The sequence below is a fragment of the Acinonyx jubatus genome, chromosome C2 (assembly GCF_027475565.1).
Source record: "Acinonyx jubatus isolate Ajub_Pintada_27869175 chromosome C2, VMU_Ajub_asm_v1.0, whole genome shotgun sequence".
Lineage (NCBI taxonomy): Eukaryota > Metazoa > Chordata > Mammalia > Carnivora > Felidae > Acinonyx > Acinonyx jubatus.
This window is the reverse complement of record NC_069384.1, coordinates 71,760,904-71,775,761: the sequence shown is the minus strand read 5'-3', so window position 1 is coordinate 71,775,761 and position 14,858 is coordinate 71,760,904. Positions and strand designations below refer to the sequence as shown.

Genomic DNA, 14,858 nt, shown 5'->3' with positions numbered 1-14,858 from the left:
ATATTTTTGACATATTGTAGAATGAGAGAAGCAAGCTGCAGAATCATTTATATAGTATGTCACTGTTGCAGAAAAATCCCACAAAACTGTATTATACCTTTATTGTATAAGTATGTAAATGGGAAGGAGATTGGGGTTAGAGACAAGCAAAGGAAATTTTAGTTTCATCTATATTGTTTGAGTTTTTACAATAAAAGAGTACTCATGAATTGTATATGTGTAATTAAAAAATAAGTTTACTCATAAAACGAAGAAGTACCTTCATGGTTTGAAGGGCAGATATGTCCCTTAATCCATTCATAAATGCCTACTGTAGGCCAGTTGCTGTTGGGGAGAAAAAAATGAATCATATACAACTAAGTCCCACAGGCATTTTCTGTCTGGTAGAGGCGATAAGGCTTATAAACCAGTATGTGAAATATGTCAGCAGAATATGATCCAAGCCATAGGAGGCATTCAAACCAGTGCTGAAGGAGTTCTGAGAGGAGATTAGTTCCTGGGGAGGGAAGAGGGGAGGAGAAAGAAGCAACAAGGTCTCATGGTGAAAGCAGTGTGTGTGTGTGTGTGTGTGTGTGTGTGTGTGTGTGTGGGCGTGCGCACACACATACACAAGGGCACAAATGCACTTGACAGAGGTTGGGAAGGAGTAGCCACTGGGCTAGAAAAGACCCCTAATGGGGGACCTATATGTACAAGTACAGGTGAGGTCATACGTGGTCAGGTGAGGCAGGAGAACAGCGAGCACTTGAGTTGAGTAGCCTAAGGGTAGTGGGGGAGTAGGGGCAAGTAGTGGGTGATAAAGGTAGAAAGGGAAACCTTAGCAAGTTTAGCTAGGTTTAGCTAGCACTTTCTGAATGCCGATGAATTTCACTGTCTAACTGGGGGAGGGAAAGAGGTTGTCTGGAGCAAGAAATACAGACATAATTATGTATTTAAATTTTTTTAATGTTTATTTCTGAGACAGAGAGGGGGACAGAGTGTGAGCTGGGGAGGGGCAGCGAGAGAGGGAGACACAGAATCTAAAACAGGCTCCAGGCTCTGAGCTGTCAGCACAGAGCCCAACGCGGGGCTCGAACTCCCAAACTGCGAGATCATGACCTGAGCCGAAGTCGGATGCTCAACCAACTGAGCCACCCAGGCGCCCCTACATGATTATGTATTTAAAAATAACTGTAATGTCACATACACGCTCGATTATAAAATAAAGATAGCCAGGCCGAGAGATTTGGGTTCAATTTACAAAGGGTGGGGAGCCACAGAAGATTTTTGAGGACAGGAGTGACGTGATCAGTTATAGAGATCTCACTATGGCCCTGTGTGCAGGTGGATTACAACAGGTGGTTACAATGGTCTGGACCAGAGGCGATCAGAGCCTACTAAGGGAGTGACAGGGAGAAAGAAGAGGAAAGAACAGACCTGAGCAATAGTATGAAGGAAGAATTGCCAGGATTTAATGCTTTTGAATGCATTGCCTGGGAAGTATTTGGGGATACTCAAGCAGAAGTGTGTCGGATAAAAGAGTAAGTTGGACAAGAAGATCTCAGGAAGGCCAGCTGGCTGGGGATAACAGACTTTGGAGTCCTCATTTCTGGCTGGAGGACAAAGTGTTGGAGAGATTGGTACAGGAGAGCGCTTGGAATGAGACAAGAAAAGGGAGAGTCATTCTGGAATCTCTTGGGATCTCAGCAGAGCAGAAAAGATCCAGGAAATGATGCCAAGATTTCAATTACCCAGGAAGGTCACGGAGGAGCTAACAGAGGAATTTGGTTCTGACATCCCCACCTCAAACTCGGGCTCATACTCTCCGAGGCGAGACACCCAGCTGATTCTGTGTGTGGGGCTGACCGGGTGAGGCAGATACCAGAAGGCCTCAGCCACATTGCAGAGGAAGGGTGGACATAAACAGGACAGGACTCAGGATGGAAGGGCTGCTGAAAGAAGGAAAGGCGTAACCGCAGCCTCTGGTTAAGGATCACGTCCCTGGTGGTGGCGCTCTGCCCCTGGCCTTCCTACTGCTCTTCACTGGCCTCCCCTATGGCTTGCGTGGGGGCATAGACCATCCCAGGACACAGAAGAGAAGAAAAGGTGCAGACAGCTCTTCCAGGCTGTACGTGGGTGCAGGACCTTGCCTCAGGTGGGCTGCTGGTAAGTGGTGAATGACAGATGGATTTTACAACCCCAGCTTAAAGGTTCCTTCAATATATGTCTTTATGTCATTCACATTTTATTTCTCTATGTATAAAATGCAAGCTGAGTTTGGCATTCAAGGCTTCCATAATTTGGTTCCATACTACTTAGCTGTGGCTGCTGTCTTCAGTTTGGGCCACCCTCCTCCATCCCACTCCCTGCTGCAGAGGCTGGCCTACAGAAGCCTCAGTATTCTGCTGGGTTCAGCTATTAGGAAGCTCCTGAAGGGTACCTAAAGGAGGGAAGAGTGTGAAGTCAGGGTACTATTTCCTTTGGGTCTCATTGTGATTCTGGCTTTATGAGACTAAAGCTTGCAATTGTATTGGTCCAAAATAATGAATAAAATATTAGCTACAAAAGTGAATATCTATTGAGAACGAGAAAAGAATTCACAACAAATTGCAAATTCTAAACAGCTTAAAAATACCAAAGATATCACTAAATGCAGAAAAATGACAATATTTTTCTTTTTTTAATTTTTTTTAAGTTTATTCTTTTTGAGAGACAGAGTGCAAGCAGGAGATGGGGCAGAAAGAGAGGGGGACACAGAATCCAAAGCAGGCTCCAGGCTCTGAGCTGTCAGCACAGAACCTGATGCAGGGCTTGAACCCACGAACCATGAGATCATGACCTGAGCCAAAGTTGGACGCTTAACCGACTGAGCCACCCAGGTGCCCTGACAATAATTTTCTTAATTAATTGCTTGGAAAGTCTCTATAATATTTTTCCCTATATTTTTTGGCGGCATACCCTTTGCCTCTTCATATGATAATTTTGTAACATAATTTTCTAGACACAGTATAGAAATATAATCCACTCTTCCCTCTAGTAGGTTTGATTGGAATTTTATTTTTTTTAAATCATTGGTAATGTAGAATTATTTCAGTTTCACCACTTGTTGTTTGCAATATCATGTAAAATTTGAGATTGCTGCCCAATTTGGGAAGGCCTCTATCATTTTCTTCCATATATAACTAAGGTTTAGGGCATTTCAAATTTTCTTGTGCAGGACCTAATCTTAAATACTCTGAATTGCTAACACTTATAAACCAGCTTGTCTTTGATGTCCCCATGATCATGGCATTTTATGAGTTTTATGTGATTTTCTGTGGAGAATGCTGTGGGGCTTTGCCCAGACCCCCTCTTGGGGCCAACACAGCCAACCCTCAGCTGTTGGGAATATCAAATCCACTGAGACCATATGCTGGTTGGCTTCTCCCAATACTGCCATCTTCATTTCTTCATGATTGTTATCTCCTGAGAGCTTTCTGCAGTAAGCCTTCTACATGCAACTTTCCATTTCGTAGGCAGTTTCCAGGGAACCCAATCTAAGACGTCTTCATTGATGTCGGGATTTGTATCAGAGCAGCAAGAAATAGAAATCTTTTCCCATTGAGTTCGTATGCTTTACTCCTCTTCATCAATAAGATTATCAGAGGGGCGCCTGGCTAGATCAGTCATAAGAACATGCGACTCTCGATCTTGGGATGGTCAGTTCGAGCCCCATGTTGGTTGTAGAGATTACTTAAAAAATAATAAGAGAAGATTATCAAATAATCCAAGGTCTTTTACTTCTTTTTGCATTTCTTTCTTCCTTTTATTTTTTTTTCAACGTTTATTTATTTTTGCGACAGAGAGAGACAGAGCATGAACGGGGGAGGGGCAGAGAGAGAGGGAGACACAGAATCGGAAACAGGCTCCAGGCTCTGAGCCATCAGCCCAGAGCCTGACGCGGGGCTCGAACTCGCGGACCGCGAGATCGTGACCTGGCTGAAGTCGGACGCTTAACCGACTGCGCCACCCAGGCGCCCCTCTTTCTTCCTTTTAATAAATCACTAATTTTGGTATGATCTGAATTTTTTTTTATGCTTATAAACTACAAACACAGAAATCTAAAAACTATTGTGTAAAATTCCATTCAAAAAGAGAATAGTAGCGGGTGCCTGAGTGGCTTAGTCCGTTACGCTTCTGACTCTTGATTTCAGCTCAGGTCATGGTCTCATGGTCCTGAGATTGAGCCCCCAGTCAGGCTTTGTGCTGAGCATGGAGCCTGCTTGGGATTCTCCCCCCCCCCCCTCTGCCTCCCCCTCAAAATAAATAAATAAACATTAAAAGAAAAGAGAATAGTAAGGTGTGTTTATAGTTGCGTGTGCCTCATTATATTTCTGACAATGAGAAGTGAATTCTTCAGTTAAAATTTTATGAGGCTAATGATGGGCCGCAGATCAGCGTCTGGTTCCTCACATTACAAACCACCGTTCTCTTTGCTACCCATGTTGGGCACCAAAGACCCACATTCAGATTACAGTGTGACATCTTACTGTCTTCACGTCCTGACCTCAGATGAGTTGGAGGTACGAGAATCCCTGGAAGCCATTCCTACATGAGGATAGCTAGCAATGCATTAAATATCTACAGAAGTGACTGTGAGTGACCATGATATACTCCACCAAGCTCAAACTCATCTCCCCCCAACCAGATCCTAAAAATTCCCATGACAACTCCAAAGCCACCCAACATACCAAGTGTGTGGTGGAGGGAAACTGGGATAGAAAATATCCTGCTTTTTTGAAAAATTTAACGCCCCCCCTGCCAATTTACAAAAGCATGTGACGTACGAATATATTGCTAGGGCTCTTCCTCAGGCCCGAGAAGGGGCCTGTGCAAATGTGGGTTCCTGTAGCTAAAATGTCACCTGCTTCATTGTAAATCTGCCTCTGGATCTTCCCTTCAAGGCCGCCTCAAGCTGGATGTGTCCTTGACCGAAGACCTTGGTTCCTTCTAAGACAGTTGCTCTGCATGACTCTCTTTCTGTTCTGGTCACTGTCTCTGTGCCCAGAGGTTATAAAGCCTTGGCTCCTTACTACACTGTTCTTTAAGGTTCCCCTGTCCCCTTTCCTTTGCAAATAAACCCTCCTCAAATTACCCCATTCTGGGTGTGCCCTCTGTTTTCTGTGGGGACCCTGACTAGTCATCACTCCCTCCCCCCCAACAAGCGCCTCTGTTCCCGCCAGCTTCCCCTGACTCTCCCTTCCTTACCCCACTCGCAGATCACTCATTCACTCGGGCTTTGACATATGTCACCTCCCAGCCTGAGCGTCCTGAGCAAATCCTACCCATTTCCCCAGATTCAACTCCATCCCAGCGTCCTCCCCAAGCAGAGGAAGCACGGTGGGTGAATGGATACTTGGATATTGTCTGAACAGAGTCTGCTTTGCAGACAGTCCAGGGAAGGGGGAGGGGCTCCAGGAGATATTGATTTCATAATTAACCCCCGGAAAAGGAGGCTCTTTGCAACATCTTTCCTGGAGACTAGAATCCCTATTTATGCCACCACTTAGTGAGACCCTGTCAAAGCGAGGGAGGTCCCTTCCATTCCCCAAGTGAGCAGGGCGGGACTCCCTTTGTCTGTGAGTAAGTGAGTGATTAAAAGTGAGGCTGGCCAAATGCCCTATACAAATCATTTCCAGCCACAGTGCTCAAGGGACTCTGCTGGAATGCAGGGCAGGAACACAAATGGATCCTTGCTGTGCCGGTATGAGGAAGAAAGTCATGTCAGACCTAGGAAAGGGGGATTCTTTGAGAACAGAAGGGAGAACAGCACTAATCTGAGGGGGAACAAGAGTCCAGATTTCTTTCTCTCGGGCTCCATGGAATCCCTCGTTGCAGGAAGTGAGGGGAAACAGTCTCAGCCTGAGTTAATGGGAGCACATCATGGCCTCCTCCTAGAAAAAGGAGGCTGAGAGAAAGGTGGGCTCCAGGCCTTTTGTTCCAGAGAGCAAAACAGTCTGGGTGGCTTGTTGGCTACTCAGGCAGGAGATGACTGTGGGGCCATCCATGCATATTGCCCTGGGTGGGAAAATTGGGGCAGGATTTTGGCCAGAGAGGAGATTCTCATCACTGAGGGTGCGGGAAATCTGCTTAGCATTTGGGAAGCTTCATGAAAAACAAGATGGAGTTTGGAAGCCAACTGTCTGCTTTGACTTTCCGAGACTTGTGCAGAAAATGTAGGGACTCTTAAACCAGCAAAGTGCCAGATGTCTGAGGAATTGCTCTCACTGGTTGATTTGAAAGTAGGACATATTTTCATCTCCTTCATAAAATTGGAAAGGTATGCCTGTCTAAATGTAAGGAAGTAACCGGGGCGCCTGGGTGGCTCAGTTAAGCTCCGGACTCTTGATTTCTGCTCAGGTCATGATCTCATGGTTCGTGAAATCAAGCCCGTTGTAGGGTTCTGCGTTGACAGCGTGGAACCTACTTGGGATTCTTTCTCTCTCCTTCTCTCTGCCCCCCTCTCAAAATAAATTAATAAACTTAAAAAAAATAAATGTAAGGAAGTAACCGATTAGCTCTTGACTCTCTACATGTGGTATGTGGGGTGGGGTAGTGGGGGGGGGGTACTGGAGTGGGAGGAGTGATAATCAGTGAAACATAGTATTAAATATTCGTGGAAAGAGTACTAACCACAGGCAGTGAATGTGTGACTTAGACCAGGTTCCACTGCCAAAATTGTTGTGACTTTAGGTAAGCCAATTTCCTATTCTGAGTTTCAGCATTGTCATTTGTAAAATAAGTTAATTGGACTAGATGATATTTACCATCTCTTCTAGTTGAAAAAATTCTATGATTCGTGTAAACCCGATCACAGAATGTAAACTATTTTTAGTCCTCCGGTTAAGTGAGTTTATTCTTCTTTGAGCAGCATGATAACAAAGCCTGGGCTCTTATCTTGACTCTGCCTCTGTATGACCATGAGTAAGTCAAAATGCCTCTCTGAGCTTCACTCACTTCCAAGGCTCACAAGGTTGGATGTGGTTTACTCATTCTCCAGCTTTGTGGTACAAAACAAAAAATGTCTTGGGTCTCGCTCTGTTGTTTCCAGCTAAAAAGATAGGCTTTTCTGAGTCTTCTCTCCTGGACATTCTATCACAAATAAAGTGGGTCTATCATATATCTTGACTTAAGATCAACCTCAAAATGTAATCCCCTAGGACTTAAATGGTACATAAATGTACAGAAGATGGAAGTATCTTGGGTTTTCCTACATTTAGGCTCCTATTAGCTTCTTAAGATGAATCTCAATCCCTGACATTATTCTCCTTGGGGGACTCAGGATTTCTAGAACATCCATGGGGCCTTTTGAAGGAGGAGAAGGTACATCTTCTTCTGGTGCTTTTCCAAGACCCTGAATCCTGGAACCAAAACATGTCCCCATTGGGTCTCAATTTCTCAGACTGCTTCCAGCCTACCCTTCCTGCTAATTTATTGTTAACAGAACTACCTTCAACACAGGAGCTAGAAAGAAGTTGTGCTTTCACAAGGAAATGAGTAGAAGAGTTAAGGCCTAAAGGTCTTGTCTTATCACACTAGTTTTGGATCAGGCCAACCCAGATTTGACTCTCAGTGGATTACTTTCTAGCTGTGTGGCCTCGTGTAAGTTACTTTACTTCTCTGAATTTCAGTTTCCTCCTCTGTATATATCTACCTTCCAGCATGGCTGTGAGGTTTAGAGATACTATTCATCAAATAATGGTCTCTATGTTCAAATCTATCTGGAGCTCAGTACATTTTAGTTCCTTCTTCTCCTTCCTTTCACAAAATATTATGAGAAAGCGAAGAGGTGATGATTCTTAGCTAGGTAGCATAATGGGTCATATCAAGCCTATATCCAGCTTTCCAGCCTATTGTTAGCCTCTGACTCTCTGGTCACACAGAACCACCTCTCTATCCTCAAGACACATCCTACGTTATACTGTACCCTTGTTTTCATAATTCTCTGTCCAGACCACCCTCCCCAGTCTCCACATGCCTAAATATTTCTCACTCTTCAAGGTCTGGTTCAAATGCCATGTTACACAGGAAGCATTGCCTGACTTCTAACTGCATATCAACATTGCCTCTTATGAGTTACCACAGTGCTTTTTGTGTCTCACTCCTCATTTTTCCCTTCTACTAGATAGAAGTAAGAATATTGTCCTCTCTCTCACCACCAGCAGGCTGTGGAGATATACACTGTACATGTATCATCTTGGGAACCCTCAGGAGATTGACCTACACAGAGCAAAAACTCAAGAAAACATTTTCAATTAACTAAATGAATAAAGATGTGTTTATTTGAGGTAGAAGACAAGGTAAACTATAGCTCTTCAGAAAAGGGAACAGTGGCATGTGGATGGCTCAGTTGGTTAAGTGTTGACTCTTGATTTTGACTCAGGTCATGATCCCAGGGTCATGGGATCAAGCCCTGAGTCGGGCTCCACTCTCAGCATGGAGCCTGCTTGAGATCCTCTCTCCCCTCTGCCCCTCTTGCCTACTTGCTCATGCTTGCTCTCTCTCTCTCTCTCTCTCTCTCTCTCTCAAAATAAATAAATAAACATTTTTAAGAAGGGAACAGAGGGGAAACAAAAATTAACACTATTTGTATACCTATGCTGTCAGGCGGATATTGCGATCCCCAGTTTACAGAGGTAGAAAATGAAGCTTATGGAAGCTAAGTAATAATATTATGTGGCCATTAATGGGCACAACTATGTGTTGTGTTCTTTCCCCAGTGCTTTCGCGCACATCATTTCATTTAATACACACAACAACCTTTATGAAGTAGTGTTATCCCCATTTTGCAGATGAGGAAATTGAGGCTCAAAGAAGTTAAGTAGATAACCCAAGATTACAAAGTTCATCTAGGAGGTGGTTGTAAATGTATACACTGTACCTCAAATAGGTGAAATTGGTGCAATCCTTTTTTTCCCCCATAACTGATAATTTTGTCCCCTACAGACCCGTATCCCACTGAGGATTGGGGGAAAACACACACACACACACACACACACACACACACACACACACACACTAACTAGTCAAGTCACAGCTCTCAGACATTTTTGGTTTTTTGTTTTTGAGGGAGGATGGGAATAAGAGAACTGGTGGGGTTTTTTGTTTTGTTTTGTTTTGTTTTGTTTTGTTTTCAGTTTTCTCAGTTTCTTTTGAATAAACATTCAAGTAATTCCAGGTTCAAAGTTTTCCTACCAGGCTATTTCTCCCTCTCTAAGTTTTGCCCCTCTCCTCTGCCTCCCAGGAAGGCAGATATCTGCTCTCTTCTCTAGGTTCTCACTGCCCTAAGTGGAAAAGTCCCTACTGTGTTCACATGTGCAGCTAAAGTCCATGTTGCAGAAGCCTGTGGTCTGTTCTCCTGGCTTGGTTGGGTGTGATGTGATGTTCCCTTCCCCTCTCCTTCTGGCTGCTGGCTCAGCAGGTCTCAGCCTGTCCCCTGTGTCATGGGCAGTCCTCCTCATCCTGCTTTGGGTCACTTCCCCCTTGCCACAGAGGCCCTTGGCAAGTCTGCTGGCCTCAGCTCTCGGTGACCTTCTACATTCCCCATTGGGGGCCCTCAGGAGCTTTGAGTCAGGCTGAGGAGCAACAAGCTGAGGGGGTAGGCCCCACCTCAGGCCCTCTCTCTGTCCCATGAGCCTCTCAAGGTCAGTGCAGGGTCCTTGAAGGGCAATCTCCTCCCAGAGTCTCTTCAGCAGTAAGGGGGTACAGACTACTGCTCTGGAATCTGCCCTGCTTCTGATCCTCCCCTCTAACCACTTGCCCCTCTCCTTCCCATCACTCCTCACTTCCCACTCCTCCTCCCCATGGTGAAAGGATTTCTTGTCCCTCCCACTGTTTGACTGCAACCATCCCTGTGTGTTCTCCTTCCTGTGGCGTCATTCATCTTTTTTTTTTTTCTTTCTTAGAGCCATAATGGCAGAATGGCTGCAAAGAGAATATATAAGGAAGGCATTTTGAAGAATATTATCTGTATTCCACTCATAGCTCTAGGAATTTTTTTTTAATTTTTTTTAACGTTTATTTATTTTTGAGACAGAGAGAGACAGAGCATGAATGGGGGAGGGTCAGAGAGAGGGAGACACAGAATCTGAAACAGGCTCCAGGCTCTGAGCTGTCAGCACAGAGCCCGACGCGGGGCTGGAACTCACGGACCGCGAGATCATGACCCGAGCCGAAGTCGGCCGCTTAACCGACTGAGCCACCCAGGCGCCCCATCTAGGAATTAAATCCAAATGTGTCCAATCCTAAAGCTCCATACTATGGAGCCCAACACTACAAAACTTGAGTAGGGTAGATCTGGGATTTGAGCCCAGGTCTAATCCAACCTCAAAATCCAAGCTTTCTCATGAAACCATTTTTCCCTCTCTTTTTTCACCAGCAGAAAGCATCCTCAAGGCCCTGTCCCCTCCAGGTGTATCCTGGGGCCTCCAGTCCGTGTCATAGCAGGTGCAGGAGCTACCAGCGTCCCTCCTCCTTCCTGGCTGAGCAGACTCCACGGTATCTCCAGCTCGCAGAAGACCTGTCTTTGAAAGCACCTGTGCATTTGCTTGCCTGCTTTGGATCACTTAAGGCAGGCTTGAGTGGCCTTTCAATCGGTTAGTTTTGTGGCTGGTTTATTCCTCTGGCGGGGTAAGAGGATTTCACTTAGCTGCGTAAAGGCAGAAAGGCAGTTCGGGGGCCAAGTGCTTGGAGCAGCAAACGTCAGGTCAGGCTGAAGGACGCTGAAGTTTCCCACCGACCTCAGAAGCCCTCTTGAGCAACTTTCTCTGCAGGTTTGGTGCAAACATTGTTTTATTTTGTTTTCCACTCAGCCAGATATTCACAATCTGTTTCCCCCACCTGGAAAGTTGCATAGTCTGACAGGCACAAGGGATTTAAGAGATTCCTAGCTGGCGCTGCTACTGTGGATTAGCAGCTGGGCAGAAAGGACGGTTGGCCTCTTTGATGTGCCTTTACGAGTACATAGAAATGCAGAACTGAGGCAATTTCCTGGATCATTCTAATAAATATGAACTATACTTGCCCAAAGTATTTTGGGTCATAATTTTCAGACAGAGACCAAAGTGATGCATGTCTTGATTATCTCAGTTCTTTATGACAGGCCCGGAGAAACCTAGTCTAAGGATTTAACTTAGCAGCCATTTATTGATTTTCTGATGCACAAGAGAAAGGGTCTGGGCAGGTCAGCACTTCTTTTACAAAGGCAAGTAAGACCTGGTCTTGAATCTCACGTGGTTTCTGGTTTTAGTGGAGGTGGGTGGGGTGAGACGTATACAGCCTGCTCACTTTAAGAAAATCCTGTCTTGGGGCCCCAGGGTGGCTCAGACGGTTAAGCTTCCGACTCCTTGTTTCAGCTCAGGTCATGATCTCACCGTTTGTGAGTTCAAGCCCCGTGTTGAGCTCTGTGCTGCCAGCGCAGAGCCTGCCTGGGATTCTCTCTCTCCTTCTCTCTCTGCCCCTCCCCACCTTGTGCTGTCTCTGTCTCTCTCAAAATAAATAAAAATAAACTTAAAAAAAAAGAAAAGAAAATCCTGTCTTAACTCTGCCCCCTACTCCGTTGCTTCACAGGCTGATTTCTAGAAAGATTGGTTCGTATGTATTGTCTCTCAGTCCCCTCCCACTTCTGCTCCCTGCTTTAACTACCACATTCACATGCACTTTTAGTCTTTATCTTGCTAGGGTTGCCATATTTAGCAAATAAAAATAGGGGACATACTTAGACTAAAAAAAATTCACTTCTATCTGAAATTCAAATTTAACTGGGCACTCTGTATTGTATCTGGCAACACCGTGTCTTACATGACTTGTCTGCCTGCTCTTACCCAGCAGCTGTTCCTTCCTGAAATGCTCTCCTCCTTTAGCAGATGCAATGTGGACTGACATCACTCTCTCCTGGTCTTCCTCCTTCCCCCTGGACCACCCCTCAGTCTCCCTCAGAGCGCCAGCTTCTGTTCTCTGTCCCTCCCTCTTCCCAGCACACCTTCAATACAGCGGTGGCCTCAGGTGTGGTGGTGTTACACTGACGAGTCTGCTTCCAGCCTGGAGAGCACATTTGCTGCTCCAAATCTCCATGCCTCATGGTCTCTCGCGTGACTCTAAGATGTATCATAGGTTTCCCAAATTCAACATGTTGCAAATTTTACTCACCTCTTCTTCTCTATTCCTGCTCCTACTACCCCAGTGAACTGATACCGCCATCCAACCCACTGCCAAGTCAGAAACTAGCAGTCACTCTCGAGTTTGCCCTCTCCCTCCCTCCACATCCAATTTGTCTCCATGGATGATAGATTTTATCTTCTGAAGATTCCCCACTGGGCCCTAATCCCTCTTTGCCATTGCCCTACTATAAGCCATCATCATCGCTCGCCTAGATCACTGCAGTAGCCTCCTAATTGATCTCTCTGCCTCCCTTCCCCCTCCCACTTGTCTATCCTCCATACCATCCCCCGAAGGACATTGCCAACACCAAAGTTGCATTATGCCCTTTGTTGCTTTACTGGTTCCACATCAGCCATTGGGTAGCTTGTCATATTTATTGGATTCTTCACTTGGATTCTCCAAGCTCATCTGCTGACACAGAACAACAACCCCAGTCGTACTGAGGGCACACCCTTTTCCCCAAACAATGCACATGGTCTCAGAGTCTGGCTTCACAGAGGCCATAGCTTTTTCTGAAATGCACTCTTACTTACACTTGAAACTACAGAAAACTACTCATCCTCCCAGACTCAAGTCAATCTTTGCCTCTTTGCAGGAGCCTTCCTACATTCTCTAGGAAGACATGGCTAGGGAGAGGAGTGTTGAGCCCCCCTCTGTGTTCCCCTAGCTGCTGGAGTCTAGCACTTGTACCAACCTTTGTTAGAAAGCTCTCTAGGCAGCACTCTGTTTGCAAGTCTCGAATGTCCTGTGACAGTTTGCACATTACCACAGATCCTGAGTTCCTTGAACACAAGGACCATGTCTTTTTTGTTGTTTAGTTTTGTTAATATTTAGAACTTTGAAAATATCTGTAAGGCTACAAAAACCAATACAACCGACACCTGTGTCCCAGTTGCCCTGAGTTGACCACCATTAATATTGTGATGCATTTACTTCCAATCTTCTCCCGTTCATCCCACTCTCACCCATCAGAGGCAAAATTGGAAGCAAAATAACCAGATGAAGGGATCCCAGAGTAGGTGTTTAAGAAGTGCCCAAGTGGGGTGGAAGGAGGAGGAGGAGGAGCAGGAAATGGATGAGATGTAATCAGTTAAGGCATTCTTGTAATGAGATATGGAACAGCAGAAATCCACGTTTTTCTTTAAAAATGCCCATTTTCAGGGCACCTGGGTGGCTCAGGCAGCTGAGCATCCGACTTCGGCTCAGGTCATGATCTCACTGTGAGTTCGAGCCCCGCGTTGGGCTCTGTGCTGACAGCTCAGAGCCTGGAGCCTGTTTTGGATCTGTGTTTCCCTCTCTCTCTGACCCTCCCCCGTTCATGCTCTGTCTCTCTCTGTCTCAAAAATGATAAAACATTTCTAAAAAATTTAAAAATGCCCATTTTCCCAGAGACTGATGGCCCACTTGAGCTATAGTACTAATGGCAAACTGAAAACATTAAATGAAAGAAAATCATCCTTTATGTGGTTTTATTTTGTCTTTAAAAAAAAAGAGAGAGATTTTGAAGAACATGGTGACACACAAAGCCTTAGCGAAGCTCACTTTGAGTTTGTTTCACTGGTTGTTCAAAAAATCTGTTCAATCAGCCAAGAAGACCGTGCACCAAAATATTAGCTGTGATTATCTTTGGACTGGAGCATTGGAGGCGATTTTTTTTCCTGTTTGCCAATCTGCATTTTTTTAAAGCAATGAAGAAGAAGAAGGAAGGTGTTTAAAAACTATATTCAAGGATAATTAAAGAATTTGAGAAATTTTTTTGGGAGAGGCATAGAGGATTTTAAGAGAGGGAGGTTATATATTGATAGCCTAGAATTTGAAGCTTGAACTTTAATGAGATTTCTCCTTCTCAGTATCATGGATTGACTGTACCATCCAGGGAACAAACAGCTGACCTCAAATCACATGCCAATATACTCACAATTAAACAATCACTCAAGAAGCTATAAAGCACACAAAATGCATAGTGACTAAAAATAATAAACAAATGAAGCTTCTGTGTTTTCTTGCCTGAGAACAAGGGGCCTGTTCTTTTAGTATTTATAGTGAAATAGTGAGACTCTGTGGAAAAAAATACAGCAGTGGGTAAACGGTCTAAGTGAGGCATTGCCAATGTGTCGTAGAGTCTGGGTGCTTCTGACTTCACCTGTGATGAGCTAAGAATGAAGGGTTGGCTGTGAAGAGGTGACCAGTGGACCTCTGTATTATTAATTCAATACAGAAAATGACCATTTTGAAATCTCATTGTTTTTCCTTCTTAATTTTTTTCCTTTCTGAATTTTAAAACAGGAGAACTATGTCATAAAGAGAAAGTGATTTATTTAGAGTTTTTCCACATATGCTGCTAAAACACATTGTGCTTTTCCCCCTAAAGGTAACACCTCTGTTCTGGGACACATTACAAATGATAAAACAGTTTAGAAAGCCTTGCAAAATTTTGAAGCATTTTGAAAGCAGGACACTTTTCTCTATGTATTTAGTCCTGTGCATTTGGCATAGAGAGAGCAACAAAGCAAAATGCCCAGTTTGGTTTCTTTTAATTAGATGCTCACTTGGGTTCAGTTGTTTTTAGTTCTCTTTGCTTCCTGGGGGAGGAGGAGAGTTGTGTTAATGCTTGCTATTTGCACATCCAAATGGTGGGAATAGTTTTTGGCAACCTCTGTACTCACCAGTCCTGAAATGCC

General features: G+C 44.6%; 1 long non-coding RNA gene across 2 annotated transcripts in view; it reads left to right on the top strand.

Annotated features, from left to right (window-relative positions):
* The window catches only part of LOC106976346 (uncharacterized), a 92,907-nt gene extending 81,192 nt beyond the window's left edge, over positions 1-11,715 (top strand). Inside the window, exon 3 of one of the 2 annotated variants that reach the window (XR_001430459.3) lies at positions 10,397-11,715. This is a non-coding gene — a long non-coding RNA (uncharacterized LOC106976346). The remainder of the gene's footprint in view (positions 1-10,396) is intronic. The other variant, XR_003420734.2, reaches the window with a different exon arrangement.
* Positions 11,716-14,858: the final 3,143 nt, after the last annotated feature.